The following is a 22,840-nucleotide window of genomic DNA, read 5'->3' as shown; positions in this document are numbered from 1 at the left end:
ATTAATTATATTATCCATTGAATATAATTTATTAGATAAACTTGATTATGAAGATTTAATCAACAATTTTGCATCTCAAAAGGTAAGAAAAATTGATTTTTATAAAAAACTGAACATTGTTCAACACATGTTAGTGAAATAAAAATTTGCTTATTATTGGTAAAATTTATTTTTTTAGCTATCAGTTTAATGCTTTGTTTTGTTTCCTTTTATAAGAGAAATAGGAATGGATAGATTTTTGCTCGACTTGCAGTAACCTTCTTAGAGTTTCAAGAAAAAATTAGTTTTGTTTTTTCTTTGTTTATTATAGTAGATTGTTTAACTTCTTTTGATCTTTCAAACATTATATTTTAGTTGAAAATTGACTATCATTAAGAGATCATCGTATTTCGTAGTTGATTGAAGTTCCACTTTTTTATTTTTTTATTTTATGAAATGATAGAATTTTCTTGTAAAAATGTGTATTATTTATTTTTTTTGCAAAAAAATTAATACTCTTGAGAAGGCCCCAAGAAACTTTTTTGCCAAGGCCGCCCAAATTGGTTGAGCGGGATTTGATTGCAAGAATGAAAAAGACATATTACTGTTGCTCCCTTTGAGAATGGCCACTCAAGAGGAGGATGAATTGAGTTATTAAAACTTTTATCAATTTTAAAGAAGATTCTTGATTAATGAATTTATAAAAAATATATTTGGTAAATATGTATAAATGATGTTTGAGATATGAAAGTATATGCTACAAGATATAGCAGGACAAGTAAAAACAAGAAAATAGGAAATGCACGATATATAGTGGTTCAGTATATCCCACATAGTTACTCCACTCTCCCAAGGTCTAACCACCCTTGGGGTTCCACTAAATCTAATAACAATATCAAGGTTTCCACATTAGCTCTTCTTGAAAAGTAGATACACAAACCTAGATTTTAAGGGTTCTAAGCAACTAACACAATCCACAACAAATTTAATAGGCACAATACTTATCCACACTTGGACACAAATGAATCAACAAATAAGATCAATAATACAAGGAAAATGAACACAAATAAATTCAATAACCTCAGTTTGATGAAGAAATTTGAAATAGACTTGAGAACCCTTTTTCTCCACTTGCCTTGTGGCACTTTGATGGATGTGCAATGGAGCTTGAGAGCCTTTGGATTGCTTGGTGATTGAATGAGAGCTTCTAGAGAGTTGGTAGAAGCTTTAGATGTTCAAGAGTGCGAAACTTCTTCTTCATTTCAAGCATCATGTATTTATAAGCAAGGCTGGATGACTTGCATAATGTTCAAAAATATGATCCTTGGGCTCGGGCAGTCGACTTTCCTAAAGTTGGAGTTGACTGTCACTTGAACTGGAGTAGACTTTCAGAGGCTAGGAGTTGACTTCTGTAACGCCCCGCTCCCACTTACGGGTGTTACTCGTGAACAATCACCCGAATTGTCCACCTGCCCGGCCTTTGGCGAAGGATGGGCCATGTTTCAAGACGAAACACCCTAGGTGGGAACTAGGCTCGACCTTCCCTTCGCGGAATCCCAGGATTCGCTAGCAGAATTGGGCTTTAGCCACACTGCATTGGCTATAAGGAAAATCTCCTTCAGGCGCCCAATCGCCATTTTCTCGTTAATTCTTTTTCATCGAAGAATTTTACCGGGCTCCAAAAAAATCATCATTTAAACCAATCCATTGATGGATCACCAATTTTGGAGGAAAAACTCATCATTTTCAATTTTCCAAATTTTCGGTGTTTTCTCCAAAAATGCCCGAAAATCCATTTGCTTTGAAAATTCCTCCGGGGCCCAAAATCGATTTAGAAATGCCCCAATTTCTCCCAAAATTCCAATTTTTTTAAAAAAATTGGCCGGCGGGGCCCACTGGCACGCCCGGGGCCCCGCTGGGCGTTGGCTGCGCGGGCTGGCCGCGCATGCCGGGCAACCGCCCGCGCGCGCCCGTACGCGGGCGCGGCCGCCTGCGCGCGTGCCTGCCCGCGGGCGCGCTCGCGCGTAGGCAAAGCCACCCGCGCGCGGCCGCGGCAGCCCGCGCGCGCGCTGCCGCCCATGCGGCCCAGCCCGCGCGCAGGCTGCAGCCTGCTGCTGCTGATTTCCAGCAGCTTCCAGCTGCTGGTTTCCCTCCTTTTCGCTTCTTTTTTTTTTCTTTTCTTTGGGCTATAAAACCCCAAATTTTCCAAAAATTCCACTCCAAAAAAATGCATTGAAAATTTCCACATTTCCAATTTCCAAGCCTATTTTTACAACAAAAATTCTTTTCTCCAAACTCACAATTTATTCCAAAATAAATTACATTCATGGTTCTAGGCCTTCACAAGCCCTTGCAACCCTTAACATACATCACATGAAGCACTTACCAATAATAGGCTTCCCTAAGCCATTAAACCACAAATTGAACACCACAAACCTAGGCTTCTCAAGCCATAACCTTAGCTTTACAACAAAAATAAAATGATACACCATGAGCTTCAACCACAAGCTTCCAACACATTCCCTTTTCTTCTTTGGCATAAGAACAACCTACAAGGGGAGGATAAAACCTCATGAGCTCAAAAGCTCAGTAAGGGTGCATATGCAAAGTAAATACAAGCATAACAAGTCTATGTAATAACAAATGCATGCAAGTATGGTTAGGTCATTCCATCCTCACAACCCAACATGGTTTGAGGCATCAACCTACCACTTCTTCCCACCCCCCATGGCCATAGGTCTCATGAACAAGTAAAGCATGCAAAAAGATACATAAAGATTTATGCAACCTACTTACAATGTAATGCAAGGCCTCCACCACTTGGGGCCATCCCTTACCTTAACAATCTTCTCTTTGAAGCTTTAAATCTTCTTCTCAAGAGAGCTTCCCCATTCTCTTCTCCCATCTAGGATGGCATTAAAACAAAAACTCACTTTCCTTGCATATAAGATCACTAAGTAGAGAAGAGAAGAATGGAACTTACCTTGATTTGATCTTCCTTTCTTCTCCATTCTTTCATTTTCTCCCTTTCTTCTTCTTGGAAGACAACTCTTCCTTCCTCTCATTTTCTTTCTCTCTTTGAAATGGCAAAACTTGAGACAAGGGCTTACTTTCCCTTTAAATACTACTCTTGTCTTGAAATCTCAATTTCAAGACTTGATCTTAGCCCTTGATTTCCATTTTCTTTTTGAAAGAAAATCCCAACCACACAAGAAAGCACAATCCATGTGCTTTGGTCTTGATTACTCTCATCCATTGGATTTTATTCACTTTATAAGAGAAGATCTCAACCTTCAATTTAAAGCACAATCCAAGTGCTTTTGAAAGATTTAATCTCAACCACTCATCTCTTAATATTTGGCAATCCATGCCATTTCTTCTCTTTGAATCCTCACCTTTGGATTCATTCTACTTCTCAAGAATGCATCTAAGCCCTTAGATCACTTGCATTTTTCATTTATTTCTCATTTACTTAAATGAGACTATTTTCATAACCATCACATGAGAGACCACTTGAAAGACATAATACTTTCTTTCTCATTTAAATAAATCCCTCATATTTTCCAAGGCATTAATGGTGACCATTTACCATTTTCTTTTGGATTTACTTTAATCCATATAATTATGCCTCTCATTAAATGCTTACAAGACCAATTATCATAACTTTTGCATTTATTTAATTCACCCAATTATACTTGAACCACAAAATGCCAAGTGTCACAACAAGACACTAACCTTGGCTTCCAAGTTTAATCTCATATCTCCAAGTGGCATTACCACATTAATTCACAACTTAGGGAAAATATAATTATTCTCCTCAAATAATTTAATATCCACCATTTTCCCTATTTCAAAATTAAATTTCCTTTATGGAATTAAATTCCAAAATTCCCAATTACTCTTTGTGAATTTATTAATCCCATATATCTCCACATAAATACCAAATTGGGATTTTTATTCACTTACACACCTAATTCTTCATAGGAATTATTTTTAATTTACCAAAATACCCCTTTATTGGATTTCTCTATCCAAATTACCGAAATACCCTTCTCATGGGCATTCTCAATCTCAAGGATCATCACTTCCTCAAGGGCATTTTTGGAAGTATACTTACTTCTTTTCCTATTCTCTTAACACCGGTTACACCGGGTGTTACAACTTCCAACAAGCGGGAGTCGATTGTCCAGAAAGGCTCTTGACTAGGTGGCCAGCGATTGTCGAACCGCTCCAGAATTAGAGATCTATGAATCTCTTCTCTAGTTTGCAGCAAAGTGCACCCTAGGTCATCTCTCACAAGGAGCCTCACCTTCTTCTACCAACAAGGAGAACCAATACAAATAACAGTTTGTTTGGGGGGGGGGGTTTTGACAGAAAACTAATTAACAAAACAGAAAGATAAAGATGATGAAAAAATCAGTAAAAGATATGCAACCGGCTGTGTATTTGTCTCCTATGTGGAATCTTCCTTGTCCAACCTATATGTCTTGGCTTGCTAGATGTTTTGATCTCCGGAAAACAAACTCAAAGCATCCCCAACAACCGTCCAAGGATTAGAATGATTGGAAATAACAAAATGAATGCAGAAATCTCTTGCAAACAAAATGCAACCATTCACTCTCTATTCAACCTATCCGGACCTATGCAAGAACAACCGTTCAAGCACACAATATTCATTTCCGAGATGTTATACCAACCGGCTATAACATTCTGTTCTCTTAAGCATTTAACAGAAAGTGAAACCATGCAAGTTCACACAAACCTGCCATGAACTCCATGCATTCACAAATCTGCTCAAACTAAACCAAATAGAAATGAATAAGAAACAAACAACAAACCAGATTCTTGTAGCTCATCCGGGACTCAAATTCCACATGGATTCAAGACACACAACCGGTTACAAAATGTTCTAGCCTATCATTACAGCAAGGAAAACAGAATGGAACAAAAGATGTAGAAAACAGAAAAATGCTACAATAACAAAAACGGGCAGAATCCTCTCTATTTTCTCCTCTCCTTCTATATCATCTTTTTCTGAAAATTAATGCTAAGAGGCCTTAAATACATGGCTAAGAAAGGAAAGCTAGGAAGGCTAGGGTTGGGCCTGGCCCAACAGAAAACAAGTAAGCCCAAAAACAGCATAATTTGAGTAGCCCAAGTTTGCTCCTTGAAAGTAAGCCCAAGCTCCTTTAGCCACTTCTCTAGCCCATCCAATATTCCCTAAAGCCTGGATCCATAGAGGTAAGATAGAAAATAGTGTAAGGACAATTTGAAGCATAATAAAATAGAAACAATGAAATATCAGCAAAAATTACTTCAAATGGCCTAATAAGAATGAAGTGAAATGCCAAAATATGGTATAAATATGCATGCTATCAATTCCCCCATACTTAGACTTTTGCACTCCTGGGCAAAACACTAGACTCTATGACTCAAGAATAGAAATGTGGAAAAACACAAATTAGATGCAAGGTAGGTAAGTCTTCAAGAATTCATCATTCAAAGATCATCTTTCCTCTACTTCCAAGAAAACAAGTGACATGACAATTCATTCAATAAGACAAATCAAAAGTAGAAGCCTCTCACAGGACAAGTGTATGCTCAAAAATCTCTCAAGAGGTGGTGGTGACTGTTTCGCTCAAATTCACCCAATCACAATTCCACTACCATAAGCTTGTTTATCTTCTCAATCTCCACTATCCATGTCACATGCATGTCACAAATCAAAAGGGCTTATTCAGGGTTGTAATGTGGGGAAGAAAGAAATGGAAAGACAACAATGAAGGAAAACATGCCTTAGGTTGAGAAAACATTTCATGCAACTCCAAGATCAAGAGATAGAATTTCCAAGCATTATGAAGAACATTGCATCTTTATTCGGTTGAGTGCGTTTTACGCTCTGTCTCAACTTTGCTTTCTTCTTTTTCTCATCAATTTTTTTTTTTTTTGAAAGAGGTGAGTGCGTTTTCCTTCTCACCATTCTATCCTTTTCTTGCTTTTCTTTTTCTTTTTCATGGATGCAAATGGCCTTTGGCCTTATGACTTGCTCAATGAATTCAATCTCTCTCACTAGAATGCACTTACTATTCCTCTTCCTAAGGTTGGAAGGTCCAAAAAGGGTGTATGAGAATGAAGGGTAAAAATGATGGCTCTAAGTGGCAAGCGAAAGGGATTGATTGATTTTTTTTTTTTTTTTTTTTTTTTTTTTTTGTATAACAAAATGGCTAAATGGGGACAAGAAAGAATGCCTTAATCATGTTTGAGTCATGCATGAACAAATATAGCCTCAACCAAGAATCAAAACAAGTTCTAGAGTGGAGATCATGATAGGTGAATGCACACACAAGAAAGACAATAGGCTCAAAATCCTCACGGCTGTAGACTACCCAATCAATCTATCAAATTAAACTCATTGCCAAGTCACTCGAAATTAAGGAAGATAAGATCGAAGTTCTAATCATGATGGGTTCTTTTAGACTTAATTGCTTAACTTGCATTTCCACGCAAAACAAACTCAACTAAACCCAAGGAAAAAGAAATATGAAAAGATAAAGAAAATGTTGCTAAAATAAGAATGCTGCCTCCCCCCACACTTAGACTTTACATTGCCCTCAATGTAAACATGCAATTCCAATCAAGAATAAGACAAGTAAATGTAAAATACTAGGGAGAGAGAAACAGCCTGATGTATCAAATGTAGGTGGCGTTGAGGAGATGCAGCTCCTCCACAATATGCTCCTGAAAGCTCTCGTAGAATGGCTTAAGTCGCTGCCCGTTCACTGTGAATTGCTTTGCATTGGACTCGTCCTTGATTGCAACTGCACCAAAGGGAAAAACATGAATAACTATGAAAGGACCAGTCCAACGAGAACGTAACTTACCGGGCATCAACTTGAGACGGGAATTGTATAGCAGAACTTTCTGGCCAACTTCGAATGTCTTCCTCACAATAAGCTTGTCATGCACAGCCTTGGTCTTCTCCTTGTAGATGCGTGAGTTCTCATATGCGTCCATCCTAATCTCCTCAAGCTCTTGAAGTTGGAGCTTTCTTTGGGTCCCCGATTGACTGATGTCCATATTGCATTGCTTCACCGCCCAATATGCCTTATGCTCCACCTCCACCGGCAAGTGACACGCTTTTCCAAAAACCAACCTATAAGGGGACATGCCGATGGGGGTTTTGTAGGCCGTGCGGTAGGCCCAAAGTGCATCTTCTAATCTCGTGCTCCAGTCTTTCCTATTGGGCTGGACAGTCTTCTCCAAAATCTGCTTGATCTCCCTATTTGAGACTTCAGCTTGCCCATTAGTCTGTGGATGATAAGCAGTCGCCACTTTGTGTAATATCCCATATTTACGAAGTAGGGTGTCCATCTTTCTATTGCAAAAGTGGGATCCTTGGTCGCTGATGATGGCCCTAGGCATGCCAAACCTGCAAAAGATGTGAGAACGAACAAAATCTGCAACCACAGAAGCATCATCAGTCCTGGTGGCTTTAGCTTCCACCCACTTAGAAACATAATCCACAGCTAACAGAATGTACAAATAACCAAATGACACAGGAAATGGACCCATGAAGTCAATGCCCCAAACATCAAAGATTTCACAAAACAATAAGGGTTGTTGAGGCATTTCATTCCTACGTGATATAGTGCCTGTGTGTTGACAACGTGTGCAATTCTTACAGAACTCATATGAATCCTTAAAGAGTGAAGGCCAATATAATCCAGAATCTAGGACTTTCCTAGCTGTACGTTGGGGACCAAAGTGACCACCACATGCAAGTGTGTGACAAAAATTTAAGACAGATGCAAACTCATGGTTAGGCACACATCTCCTAATGACCTGGTCACTACACATGCGCCACAGATAGGGATCATCTCACACATAATACCGAGCCTGACTCTTAAATTTATTTAGCTGTTCCTTCTTAAAATATGCAGGTAATTCAGAAGCAACTAAATAATTGACTAAATCAGCATACCAGGGCTCAACACCATGAATGTGGTATAATAACTCATCTGGGAAATCATCCCTGATAGGCTGGGAGTCCATGACTGTGGAATCTGAAGAAGGAGGGACCCTGCTCAAATGATCAGCTACTAGGTTCTCGGCTCCACTCTTGTCTTTTATCTCCACATTGAACTCCTGAAGTAGGAGCATCCATCGTATCAACCTGGGCTTAGCATCGGGCTTCTTCAATAGGTATTTTAGGGCTGCATGGTCAGAAAACACGACAACATTAGAACCCAGAAGATAGGAGCGAAATTTATCTAAAGCAAACACAATAGCTAAAAGCTCCTTCTCAGTCGTGGTGTAGTTTGCTTGAGCAGCATCCAAGGTGCGCGAGGCATAGGCAATGACATGTGACTTCTTCTCCACACGTTGTGAAAGGACGGCGCCCACTGCAAAGTTGGAGGCGTCGCACATCAGCTCGAAGGGTAACTCCCAGTCGGGTGGCTGTATGATGGGTGGAGAAATCAATCGACTCTTCAGTTCCTCGAATGCTCGCTTGCACTGCTCATCAAAGTGGAAGGTTACTTCTTTCTGGAGAAGGTGGGAAAGTGGAAGTGCAATCTTGCTGAAATCCTTGATGAACCTCCTGTAAAATCCTGCATGGCCAAGGAAAGAACGCACCTCCCTCACAGAGGTGGGGTAAGGCAATGAAGCAATAACATCAACCTTAGACCGATCCACTTCTATACCCTTCTTAGACAGAACATGCCCTAAAACAATTCCTTGTTCTACCATGAAATGACATTTTTCGAAATTTAAAACAAGGTTCTTTTCAATGCATCTCTCTAGGACTCTACCCAAGCTAACCAAGCAATCATCAAAAGAAGTACCATAAACTGAAAAATCATCCATGAATACTTCCATGCAATGCTCTAGAAAATCTGAAAATATACTTACCATGCATCGCTGAAAGGTACCTGGAGCATTACATAGACCGAAAGGCATTCTTCTATAAGCGAATGTGCCAAAGGGGCAGGTGAAGGTGGTCTTCTCTTGATCCTCTGGGGCTATGCAAATCTGAAAGTATCCAGAAAAACCGTCAAGGAAACAATAGTGTGACTTACCAGCCAACCTCTCCAACATCTGATCAATGAATGGAAGGGGGAAATGATCTTTTCTGGTTGCTTGGTTCAGCTTTCTATAATCAATGCAGACTCTCCAACTGTTCTGCACTCTCATGGGGATGAGCTCATTGTGCTCATTTGGGACCACCGTGATGCCCGTCTTTTTTGGAACAACCTGCACGGGACTCACCCACTTGCTGTCAGAAATAGGGTAAATAATACCGGCTGCAAGTAATTTACTTACCTCCTGTTTTACCACATCAAGGATGGTTGGGTTAAGTCTTCTTTGAGGCTGCCTTGCTGGTTTTGCTCCTTCCTCCAATAAGATACGATGCATGCAAACAGATGGGCTGATTCCAGTTATGTCCGCTAAAGTCCACCCAATTGCTTTCTTATTATTTTTCAGCACATCCAGCAACTTTCTCTCTTGGTCAGGCTGCAAGTTGTTTGCAATGATGACTGGCAGCTTCTCATCTTTCTCCAAGAATGCATACTTGAGGTGCTGAGGCAAAGGCTTGCACTGAATGGTGGGTGGCTGCTGCAAAGAGAGGGCTGATCTATTTGACTGGAACTCTAACTCCAAGGCACTATCAACCTGCTCAACAAGGTTAGCAGCACTATCTTCCACTTGGGAAATGTTAGCATCAAAATCAAACTCATGTCTATGCAAAAATTCAGCAATCTCTAAGCATGCAGCACATTGACTCTCTCCATCACTACAATTAGTGCAATTAATCGTATCTGGGAACTCATGCACAGTGGGGAATTCATCAATTAAATCAGAAGACTCAGAACATGCTTCATTCACTAACAGGTCAACTCTATTTACTTGAAAAGTGGAATGATCCTCGGCAGGGAATTTCATGGCATCAAGTATCTTGAAGTTAATTGTGTTACCAGCAAATTCCATGGAAAGTGTACCCTCATGCACATTGATAATAGTTCTAGCAGTTTTTAAGAATGGTCTCCCTAGGATCAAGGGTGCATGCTCAAGTGTGCTGTTATCTTCCATATTCAAAACATAAAAATCTGCTGGAAAGATTAAATCCTTAACCTTAACCAGCACATCTTCTAGGACTCCAGTGGGGTGTGCAGTACTTCTATTGGCTAGTTGGACAACCACTCCTGTTGGCTTCAAAGGACCACACTGCAATGAAGCATAAATAGAGTTAGGCATGACATTAATGGATGCACCTAAATCTAGTAAAGCATTGCTAAATTGCATGTCTCCTATAGTACAAGGAATGGAGAACATCCCTGGATCTTTACACTTTGCTGGCATGGCAGGTTGGATAAGGGCAGAGACATTTCTCCCAAGGTTGATCTTCTCATTCCCCATAAGCTTCCTCTTGTGAGTACACAAATCCTTGAGAAATTTTGCATACTTGGGGATCTGTCTAATGGCTTCAAGGAGGGGAATGTTGACTTCAACTTTCTGGAATGTTTCCAGAATCTCTTTATCCACTTCGGCCTCTGCTCTTTTCTTGTTTTGTGTTGCTCGATGTGGGAATGGCAGGGGCTGGATGTTGGAAGACTCTCCTTGTTCTTGATAGCTGGAGTTTGGTTGCTTGGCTTCTTGGACTGAGGAGGGTTGCTGCTCTTTGCTACCCTCTACATTCTGCTTCTCTACATGCTGCTCCATGTTTGATGATGGTGGAGGGGTTTGGTTGATTACTTCTTTCCCATTTCGAAGCATGATGGCACTAACATTACCCCTTGGATTGGCAACTGGTTGTGAAGGAAGCTGCCCCGAACCTTGACTCCTTAACTCATTGATGTTTGTGGCTAGCTGGCCTATTTGGGTCTCCAAATTTTGAATTGTGGTTTCTGTTTTCTGTTGGAATTGGAGTGTGTTGGCTGCTAGTTGCTTAACAAGATCATCTAAGGTAGGTTCTGACTTGGGTAATGGTGGTGCTTGTTGCATGGCTTGATTCTGCCTTGGTGGTGGAGCATGGTTGCTTGAAGGATGGAACCTCTGCTGAAATGGTTGATTCTGGTATGGCTGCTGTTGGTGCACATGTTGATTGGAAGGGCTGCCATATCTGAGGTTTGGATGGTCTCTCCAACCTGGATTGTAGGTGGCTGAGTATGGATCATACTTGTGTTGTGGATGCTGCTGGAAAGGTGGATTGTGCTGCTGGAAAGGTCTACCAGGGAAGATGCCAGCAACAGATTCATTATTTTCTTGCAACTGTGGGCATTGATCTGTTGTATGGGATGGCAAGGAGCAAATGCCACAAAGTTGCTGCTGGGGTTGCTTTCTCTCTAATGCCAACTGCCTGACCATGGAAGCCAATTCCTCAAGCTTGTTTTCCATCCTTTGCTGGTCCATAGTGGCAGCCACATTGACTTCATTGATGGCTTTTGTAGGAGTGTTAATTCTGGTGCCAAATTGCTGGGCATTTTGTGCCATCTTTGATATCAGCTCTTGTGCAGCTGCTGGGGTCTTCTCTGCCAAAGCTCCTCCACTTGCAGCATCTACCAAGTACCTGTCCATGGGGATTAGACCTTCATAGAGATACTGAATTAGGAGTTGGTCACTTATCTGATGGTGAGGACAGCTGGAACACAACTTCTTGAACCTCTCCCAATACTCATGTAGAGTTTCACCACTCATCTGCCTTATACCACAAATTTCCTTCCTTATTGATGCTGTTCTGGAGGCTGGAAAGAATTTTTCCAGGAAGATCCTTTTCAATCCATCCCAGCTGGTAATAGCAGCTGGTGGTAGGTAGTAGAGCCAATCTTTGGCGGATCCATCAAGTGAGAATGGAAAGGCTCTTAGCTTGATTTGCTCTTCATCTACTCCTTGTGGCCGCATGGTTGAGCAAACCACATGAAACTCTTTCAGATGCTTGTGTGGATCCTCTCCTGCAAGGCCATGAAACTTGGGCAACAAATGGATCAGTCCAGACTTAAGTTCGAAGTTGGCATCTAGCTGTGGGTATTGAATACATAGGGGCTGGTAATGCACATCAGGTGCAGCCAGCTCTCTAATAGTTCTACCATCCAAATGACCATGATTTGCATTATTTCCATGATTTCCATTATTGCCATTACCATTATTTCCATTATTTGCATTGTTTGCATTATCTCCATTACCATTATCTGCCATATTGATGAATGCTGGAATAGGTTCGGATGAAGTATTAGAAGTACTGTTAGGGTCAATCCTATCCCGAGACTTAAGTTCTCTAGCTTGCCTTCTAAGAGTAGTCTCTAATTCAAGATCCAAATCAAGTAATTTTTCCTTAGAGGATCTGGTCATGCACTTAGAGATCAGCTCAAAAACAGCACACAAAATGGCCTATGCATACCAAGAACTCAAAAACTCAAAAACACAAAAAAAAAAACACAAGCACAAAAACACAAAAACAGGTCAAACAATAAGCCCTTAGATGATTTTTTTTATGCAATTTTTCACAGAATTTCAACACAAAAACACTGAGGGACCTAAAAACACTAAAAACCACACAAAATTAAGCACTAAGAAACACAAAATGGCCCAAAAAGTGGTCTAAACGTTGGAATTTGGCCAAAAAAGGGTCTCCTCACTGCATAGCAGTGACTCTTTATCCCCACACCCCCTTTTCTTTGGACACCAAAAATCAGCTCAATCGGAGAAAGTAGGAAGCTGTGAACAGTAACTGTCAAAATCGTTTTCTTATCAAATCAGCTCCTATTTTGCCTCAAAGACCACTCTAAATGCAAGAAAACATCAAGGAAAGCATATGGACATGAAAGAACATCAAGTAAGGATGAGAAAGGAAGAGGATAGCACCGGTATCTCGAGCTCAATCCTTAAATAATGCTATCTGTTATGGAGATGGTCAAAACAGCTGTTGAATGGGAAAGCTGCTGGGGTCTTCTCCTCTTGGTTGCAGCTGCAGGGTTGTCTATCTGCCAAACGAAAAGAAGATTAGTGGGAACGTTAAAAGGAATGCTAGAAGTGAAAATAAAAGGAATGCTAAAAGGGAAAAATAAAAGGAATGTCCTCTGTCAGGTGATCTGCTGTCAGATGCAGAAAAGGTGGGATTCAGCTTTCTAAGAATGGTTATGCTCTCCTGATCTGCTGCAGGCTTGTCTACTTGCTGTGTGAGCTTGCTTTTCAGCGCCTATCAGAGCACATGAAGACCAGAGAAGGACTGCAGGTGTGCTACTGAAAACCAGAGAAGGACTGCAGGTGTTTTGTGCTTTTTCAGTTGCTGCAGGGCTGCAGGGTTGCTTTTCCAGAAGATCAGGTCGTCCAGCCCTCTCCAACAGCCACTTCTTTGTTCAAAAATAATACTAGAAACAAGAAAACAGAAAAGGAAAACACAAACACACAAAAAGAAGATCGAAAAGGTAAATAAGGCTTTTCTGTTGCTGCTTGCTATCAGTTCATCTCAAGAACAGAACAGAATTTCTCTTCACCAAGAACACAAAAACTGATAACCTTATCAACAGCTGATAACCTTATCACCAAGAACACAAAACAGAGAAAACACTCGAACAAGAAAACAAAACAAAAAGAGAATAGGGTCGGTCCTCTATGTTTTTAGAAGAAAAACTTGGCTCCCCGGCAACGGCGCCAAAATTCTGGCCAGCGATTGTCGAACCGCTCCAGAATTAGAGATCTATGAATCTCTTCTCTAGTTTGCAGCAAAGTGCACCCTAGGTCATCTCTCACAAGGAGCCTCACCTTCTTCTACCAACAAGGAGAACCAATACAAATAACAGTTTGTTTGGGGGGGGGGGGTTTGACAGAAAACTAATTAACAAAACAGAAAGATAAAGATGATGAAAAAATCAGTAAAAGATATGCAACCGGCTGTGTATTTGTCTCCTATGTGGAATCTTCCTTGTCCAACCTATATGTCTTGGCTTGCTAGATGTTTTGATCTCCGGAAAACAAACTCAAAGCATCCCCAACAACCGTCCAAGGATTAGAATGATTGGAAATAACAAAATGAATGCAGAAATCTCTTGCAAACAAAATGCAACCATTCACTCTCTATTCAACCTATCCGGACCTATGCAAGAACAACCGTTCAAGCACACAATATTCATTTCCGAGATGTTATACCAACCGGCTATAACATTCTGTTCTCTTAAGCATTTAACAGAAAGTGAAACCATGCAAGTTCACACAAACCTGCCATGAACTCCATGCATTCACAAATCTGCTCAAACTAAACCAAATAGAAATGAATAAGAAACAAACAACAAACCAGATTCTTGTAGCTCATCCGGGACTCAAATTCCACATGGATTCAAGACACACAACCGGTTACAAAATGTTCTAGCCTATCATTACAGCAAGGAAAACAGAATGGAACAAAAGATGTAGAAAACAGAAAAATGCTACAATAACAAAAACGGGCAGAATCCTCTCTATTTTCTCCTCTCCTTCTATATCATCTTTTTCTGAAAATTAATGCTAAGAGGCCTTAAATACATGGCTAAGAAAGGAAAGCTAGGAAGGCTAGGGTTGGGCCTGGCCCAACAGAAAACAAGTAAGCCCAAAAACAGCATAATTTGAGTAGCCCAAGTTTGCTCCTTGAAAGTAAGCCCAAGCTCCTTTAGCCACTTCTCTAGCCCATCCAATATTCCCTAAAGCCTGGATCCATAGAGGTAAGATAGAAAATAGTGTAAGGACAATTTGAAGCATAATAAAATAGAAACAATGAAATATCAGCAAAAATTACTTCAAATGGCCTAATAAGAATGAAGTGAAATGCCAAAATATGGTATAAATATGCATGCTATCACTAGGTTGACTCTGCATAACATGTTCTCAGCTAGGTTGACTTTGGCACATCAAGAATAACACCATTCTCTCCAAAGAGGTATGATATTTTACTCTTGTGTTTAGTTTTTAGTGATGAAAACAAATTGATTTATACCCTAACTCATAAGTCAAGTTTATAGTTTTTAACAAAAATCAATTTCATATACTTAGTTAAAATAGAGCTATATTCATATATATCTTAAATGGAAATTTGCAACAACTTGCATTTTGAATTCAACAAATCTCCTAAGTGTTTTTCAAATATTAGGTTTGAACCGTTGGTTAAAATGAAGTTAACAATTTTCAAAGGTAAATGACCATTTGTCGATCGGTTTTAAGAACCTGTTGACCGTTTTGGCATTTTGGACCAAACTATCGATAGATTAAAAATGACTGTGAACCGTTGTTGATTTTATGCTTTTGGCTATTAACCAATTGCCTTAGGGCTGTTGATTGATAGAATGTTTATTTTCGATGTTTTGTAATTTGCCTTTCATCTGTCGACCATTCTACTATGAACTATTGACCGATGGAATGCATGTTGATGATAGATTAATGTTTTGCCTCTGATATGATTTTGATGATGAAATTATTTTATTAATGGTTATTAACTTGGTGCTTAAGATTACTTTGATATGATCTATTAAGCACCAAAATTAAAATCAATTTCATCATGCATTCCAATGTTAAAAATTTTGTAATAAATTTTTTGATGACATTTGGAATATTATGTTCCTATTTGATTAAAATATTGTATAAAAAATACTTTAGAAAATAATTTTTAAGTGGAGCAAAAGTTTTAAATTAATTTTTTGACATTTGCTGCAGTGATTTTTGTTCGCTATAGTATTTTTTGTTGCTATAGTGCTACAGTACTGTTAGGACAATATGTTCTATGGCACATACCAAGAGGGCGGGGGGGGGGGGGGTGAATTGGTTATTTTAAAAAAAAACTTGATTTAAAACTTTGAAATCCTTTTGATTGAAAGTATAAATTCAATGCAAGTGAGGATAATGAAATGCTAGCAATGATAAATATATCAAAGAACACAAGCATAAGAAAACACAAGGATTTATAGTAGTTCGGCTTAACCAAGCCTAATCCACTACCTTAGCTCCTCACTAAGGATTTTTCAAACCATCCACTAAAACCCCCTACTTAAACCAAGTAGGTCCTCTAGTCCAAGACTAGGAATTACAACCTCTTGCTTATACAAGCAAGCCCTCTAGCACTTAGCTAGGAATTACAGCCACTTGCTTCAACGAGCAAGTCTTCTAGCACAAAGCTAGGAAAATAACAACGATATAAATAAAAGAGAGAAGTTAAGAGTTAACACTCTTAGTTACAAGTTCTCTCACAATGAAAACAAGGTTTAATAATAAATTTACAATGATAGAATAACAAAGCCTTGGATAGAAAATATAACAGTGAAAGCGCAAAGATTGTAAGCTTCGAGTAAAAATGATTTGAACTCTTTAGATCAACTCGTTCCCATCCATTAGCCTTCTCTTGATGCTCCTTGAGTTGTATATATAGGCTTCCCAAAAGATTGAAGAGAAATGTAGCCGTTTGTGACCGTTGAAGTTTGAAAAACTAGCCGTTATAGATTTCTGCAAAAAGAAATAGTCGACAGAAGAAAATGCATAGTTGACTATTTTTACAAGTAAAGCAAGAAATAGTCGACAGACAAAAACAAATAGTTGACTATCTTATAACACAAATTTTCAATAGTTGACAGAAACATTCCAATAGTCGACAGATGCAAAAATGTGAAGAAAATTTTGAAACTTATGAACAAAAATAGTCGACAGATGAAAAACCATAGTCGACTATCCTTATATGATAGTGGACAGATCCAAAAATAGTCGACAGATGCTATAAATAGTCGACAGATCAAAAACAGCATAGTCGACTATCCTTTTGCATAGTTGACTATCCTTAACAGCATAGTCGACTATTCTCAGGCATAGTCAACAGAATGAAATGCATAGTCGACTATCCTTTAGACAACTTTGAAAACTTAACAAATCCTCATTTGATTCTTTTGAAAACAAGTTGAGATTATTAAAAAAATATTTATTTTGAATCTAAACACACTCAAACACACTTCAACATTTCTCCTATATAAATTTTCATAACTTTGCTTTAAGGAGATTTAAAGATTGTTTTTCACATTCATGTAAATTGATTAAAAATAAACTTATCCATAAAGATTTACTCATAAAGATTTAGATATTGATTTTCATATAGTCATTATCAAAACCACTATTTTATTATCCAAGAGTAAAATATCAATCTCCCCCTTTTTGATGATGACAAAACAAAAATGAAAATCAATGAATTCATCACTTTATCTCCCCCTTTTTGTCAAAATCAAAAAGACAATACTTAAAAAAAATAATAGAATCCTCCTTAAACCAAAAGATAATATCGCTTTCCCTTTTTAACTCTACCCCAACGATAGTTTGAAAAACTTCATTTTTAGATAAAAACATTTCACACGATTTTACAAATCACAAGACTTTTTCAATGTTTCTTTTAAAACATTAGAGATAACTCCCCCTTAAGATGGCATAATTAGCATCATAGAAGATTTTTTAGCACACTCCATATACAGAAGCCTTATTCATGAGATGCCAAAAAAATGAAAAAAATTCATACCATATTGCATACTCATGATCATATTAGAGCCAATCTATACCTTTTCAAGGTAATCACTCATATTTAAACAATCAAAGCACTAGATCAAATGCATAGCCATTCATCATATAAGAGGCATATACATTAAATGATCAATATAGGAGTGAAATAAATCATTTCAAGCAAATAGAAAGACTCTTTTTGAAAAAACTCCCCCTTAAACTTACACGAGAGATTTTAGCCATAGAGACATTTTTCATATAAAAATAGTAATTGTCTCAATTCAAATGATTTTCACAAGGGTAAAAACATATCAATGGCCAAGTTTTTGAGGAATGAACCACATGAACTTACTTTCCATATATTCAAACAATAAGTGGTCATCCAAAAACATAAATCTTAACAAGTTATGGCAGATTTAATGCAAGACATATTAAGGATAGGCTTTAAGAGCATACATTTGTCTTTTGATAATCTTAGCCATACTTGTAATTACATAGGATCATTACATATAGATAACTTCAAGAAGCAAGATGATCCTTTAGCAAATAAAGCATGATTTCATACTCAAGTATTCATTTGTCTCACAAAGATAATCAAGCTATTTCATACAAAAAAAATAGCATTATAAATGATTCAAGACATGAATACTAAATGCCATCAAGAATATATCATTGATAGGGATTTATCTAGAGTTTGATTTCCAATAGAATTGGACATCATACCAATTGATATTTTCTTTTTGAGCAAGATCCCTTATGAATAGATGATTAATTTTCATATGTTGAGTCATGAAATCTAGAATTTTTGATAGGACTATAGCATTTGTATTGGCACATTTGATTTGGAATATTGTGGGGATTTATGCCATAGTTTTTTTTTTTTTGTTCAATCCATAGGATTCGAGCAACTATATAATCACTTTTAGTGAAAGAGAATGGAATGGAAATTCACTTCCTTCTAAACAAAGACACTAGGAAATTTCTTATAACTTGCCATGGATCACTAGTGTTCTTTTAGTTATTTTGCCTCCAAGATGGGATTTCTTAGGATTGGATTAAAGTCTAGCACATAGGCAAACACTAAACATGATGTTTGTCCTAGTAGCTATCAAATGTAGCAAAAGTCCAATCATATTTCTATATAGCTCATTTTCCACCATTTGGCTTTTCTCATTTTTGTTTAGGCTTGATGTACTATTCTTTTGAGATGCAACTTTTCAAAAATATTAAATTTCTTAAGAATATGTAATTTTTTGCTTAGACATAAGGATCCCTTCATCTTCTTTATACTATACTTATCTCAAGTTCCCTTTGCATTGGATTGGCAACTTTGATTCCATAGGGATTTATTTGAGGATTTGAAAAAAAATGTTATCTACATAGATTATTTGTAGATTCATAAAATGTCCTTGCTATGAGGCTTAGAGTAATGTTATATCTATTTGACCTCTTTTAGATTCTTCCTCTAGAATAAACTTGTTAGGACTTTCATGTCATGACTTAGGGGCTTGTTTTCAATAATATAGTGCCTTGGAGAGTTTGAGCACATGATTCTCATATTGAGGATTCTTAAGATTGGGAGTTTGTTCCGCATACCTTTCCTCATTTATAACCACTTATAGAGGCACTCTTAATTTTCTTTTGATATAGCTTAAAGAATTATGGAATGCAAATGCCAACAACTTTCTTATGGTTTCTAGACTTGCTATGGAAGCCTAGGTTTCATTGTGATCTTCCCCTTTTACTTGACTATACTCTTAAGCTACTAATTTAGCTTTATTCCTCTTTCATCCATTTTCTTCCTAAACACCCATTTGGTGTGAGAATGGTAAAAAGAATTTCCATAAGAGAGGATTGAATTTAAAAAAAATAAAAACCTTTTTTTTTTAAAGAAAATCTTTTTCAAATGAAAGGATGTCACCGGTGAAGGCTACGGTTTTGTTAAACCTCAAGACCTTGAAATGGCACGATGAGGTATCAACCGTGTAAAGACAATCCCTTTTTGCAAGTAATACACCTAGATTTGAAATACAAAGAGACAAGTTTCGAAATATAGATAAGAAGATTTTGAAATAGAAGTTTTTGTTTATGATGTTTCTATTTGAGATAAGAAGGTTACAAATTGACATTCATTCTAAATAAATGATCTAGTCCTTATTTCTTTAAAAAAAAAATCTTCTATGATCTCATTATCTTGCACATATTTTCTTTAGAAATGATGATTCTCTTTCTTCATAAGATATATTAGCATATTGTCCTTTGATAGATTTGATTCCTTTTGATCTAATGGGAATTTTTCAGATTTTTATCCTAATTCTTCATCACCAACTTCCATAGGTTTTGGAAATTCAACACTCACATAATTAACTATAACTGGAATAGATTCTTCTACCGTTAGAGTCATATTATTAAATACTCTATATGCTTTATTTTGAGTAGAATATCCTAAGAAAATTTCTTGCTCACTCTTACCATCAAATTTGTCTAGAGTGTCTTTACCATTGTTAAGCATAAAATATGTACTACCAAAAAACATGAAAATATGAAATCTTTGGTTTCCTTTCTCTATATAACTCATAGGGGTTTTCTTTAAGATAAGCTTTATAGAAATCCTATTCAACATATAGCATGAGGTGTTAATGGCTTAGACTAAAAATGAATTTTGTCACATAGCACAATTCTAGCCATTTCTTGTAAAGATCTATTTTTCTTTTCAAGTACCTCATTTTGTTCTAGCACTAGAAAATTATGATCAATACCATTTTCATCACAATAGTGCTTGAATTGTTCATTTCAAAATTCTCCCCATGATCACTTGAAATTTTTGAAATATATATATATATTCATTTATTAGAAGATTTCAAATTTGACTAAACATTTGACTTATTTTAAGCAAGAAACATTACCTATTGAATCAAGAGTAGTCATCTAAAATGACAAGAGTAAAATGTTTTCCATCTAGGCTATTGATACTCATAGGTCCAAAAAGATCTAAATGAAGTAAACTTAGAGGCCTAAGGGTTGAACCCTCATTTTTAAGCATAAACTTATTTATTTGCCTTTCATTCATGCACCACAAATGTGGTTTCTTTCATATTTGTTCTTAGGCAATCAAAATCACGTTGGATAGATAGTCAACAATATTCATGCTCACATGACCTAGTCTTTTATGACCTAGCCAAGTTTTGAAGGCTTAAATGATATACTTATTTGTTAGCCTTTCATGGATGCCTCAAATATTTTTCATATTTAAGCTTTAGGCAATTTCTCAACAAGATCATGTTTGGATAGATTATAGAAGCATATTCATATTTGCATGACTTAGTTCATTATGCCATAGATAAATAGATGGGAGATGAATGATACTAGGCATTTCTCTTATACTGGATGAGAATAAGTCTATGCATAATTTTTTATCCTATTTTCTATGATCTTCATTTTATTTGCTTAGTGAGAAGATACTTCACATGAATTAGCATTAAAGCATATTTGATATCTTTTGTCACACGATTAACATATGCTAATTAGGTTGAGCTTAAGACCATTTATCAAGACAATATTTTCTAGCACAAAATTTAGGGAAACAAATTTTATTCTCCCCCTTAGTCACTGCCTATATCATAACACTATAAATATCCCTTAATTTTGAGAAACCAATATATTTGACATTATGAATAGAAATTTTCAACAAAATCATAATGGCACACTTATAATTCAAAATCATCAAAATTATTAAACATAGAGAATTTAGGGATAGAAATGTACCACCAAGATTTTAATTAATAAAATCTTACTCTTTGATGACAATACATCTTTTAGGGATAGAAATCCCCTTTTCCCCTTTTCCTTCATGCTTGACTCATCCACAAGAATTTCTCTTTAAAGTTCATTTGGATGTCAAGCAACCTGCACAAATAACTATCCACAAGCCTTTGGTGCCCAAACCACATTGAGATCACCATTGTTAGCATAGAGCTCTTCCTTAGGAACCCAAATTTGTTTAAACCTATGTGGACTATTTCTTTCAAAGCCTTTGCTTCTAAAATGATACCAATAGCTAGGATGTGAAGTAGAGAATTTTTGTTTCCTTTTTATGACAATTGTTTGCTTCTTATCCTTATGCACATTTCTCTTAAAATAAGAGTTTTTAGGTATCAAAACATGCTTGGATCCTTGGGGTTTAATATTGGAGACAGTAGACACCTTAATTCCCTTAGGAATCCATTTCAAATTAGGACCACTAGTTGATTTCCTTTTAAAAGGACAACAAAATGCCATGTGGCCTATTTTGCAACAATAAAAACATTTAATTTCACAATAGGTGTGTAAATGTGAGCTTTTAACTTTTGCCCTTGAACTATGAAAGATTTCAACACCTTTGTCATGATCATATGAATTAGTAATCTCCTCTTTTAAACTGGATTTTTCATTTAATGCACTATTTGAGGATTTCGATTCAAGTTCTTCCAGAACACTTTCCTTTGAAAATTCTTTATTGGAAGTAATCAAATATTCATTCTTAGATTTTGAAACTTCCAATTCTTTTGACAATAAATCTAATTTCTTTTGAACAGTTTTATTTTTCAAACATAGCTTTTCAAAATTTTCATATAAATCATTCAAAGCATTCAATAACTCTTTATTTGTAAAAGAATCATGGTCATTATTTTTAGCATTCAAAGAACCAGACTCATGATCATTTTCAATATCATTACAATCATTAAAATCGACAGTAGAAGTAGAGGTTACCTCATCTTCTTCATTTACCATGAGGCACGTGTTTGAGCTTTCTTCACTAGAGGTATGGGAACTTTCTTTCTCCTTTATTTGTTGATGATTCAATGGATTTTTAACCTGTAAATTTTCATCAACATGCTCACAAGACTTGTCAGAGAGATATAATGAATCAAGAGTACTCAATATCTCTTTAGCACTAGAGCACTTAGAAATTTTTGCATAAACATTTTCAAGTAAAGCTTAATGCAAAATTTTCATAGCTTTGATATTTAAAACAAAACTATTTTTATCATCTTCACTCCAAACGGATTTTGGTTTTGAAACAAATCCTTTTTCTACAATATACCACAAATTAAAATCAATAGATTGCAAGTAAATACAAATCCTTTTTCTCCAAAAATCATAATAAGAACCATCAAAGTACGGTGCCACATTTGTAGGATAACCTTCCTTAAGAGCCATGGATCTCTCCCTAGGTTGTTAGACCTTGAAATAGGGAGTTAGGCTCTGATACCAATTGTTAGAACAGTAGGTTCTATGGCACATACCAATTCACCCCCCCTCTTGGTGTGTGCCATAGCATCTCCCGTTCTAACAAGTACTATCGACTGATTTGGTCCCATCTGTCAACCGA

At 37.0% G+C, this 22,840-nt stretch overlaps 1 non-coding gene and 1 pseudogene across 1 annotated transcript; one reads left to right on the top strand and one right to left on the bottom strand.

Annotated features, from left to right (window-relative positions):
• The window catches only part of LOC127799770 (uncharacterized), a 61,881-nt pseudogene that overhangs the window by 23,927 nt on the left and 15,114 nt on the right, over positions 1-22,840 (bottom strand).
• Positions 11,600-11,704, top strand: LOC127800865 (small nucleolar RNA R71). Its single transcript, XR_008022887.1, has one exon. It is a non-coding gene; the product is annotated as a small nucleolar RNA R71 (small nucleolar RNA).

This window comes from Diospyros lotus, chromosome 4, assembly GCF_014633365.1.
Source record: "Diospyros lotus cultivar Yz01 chromosome 4, ASM1463336v1, whole genome shotgun sequence".
Taxonomy (NCBI): Eukaryota; Viridiplantae; Streptophyta; class Magnoliopsida; order Ericales; family Ebenaceae; genus Diospyros; species Diospyros lotus.
This window is presented reverse-complemented; position numbering and strand designations above follow the sequence as displayed.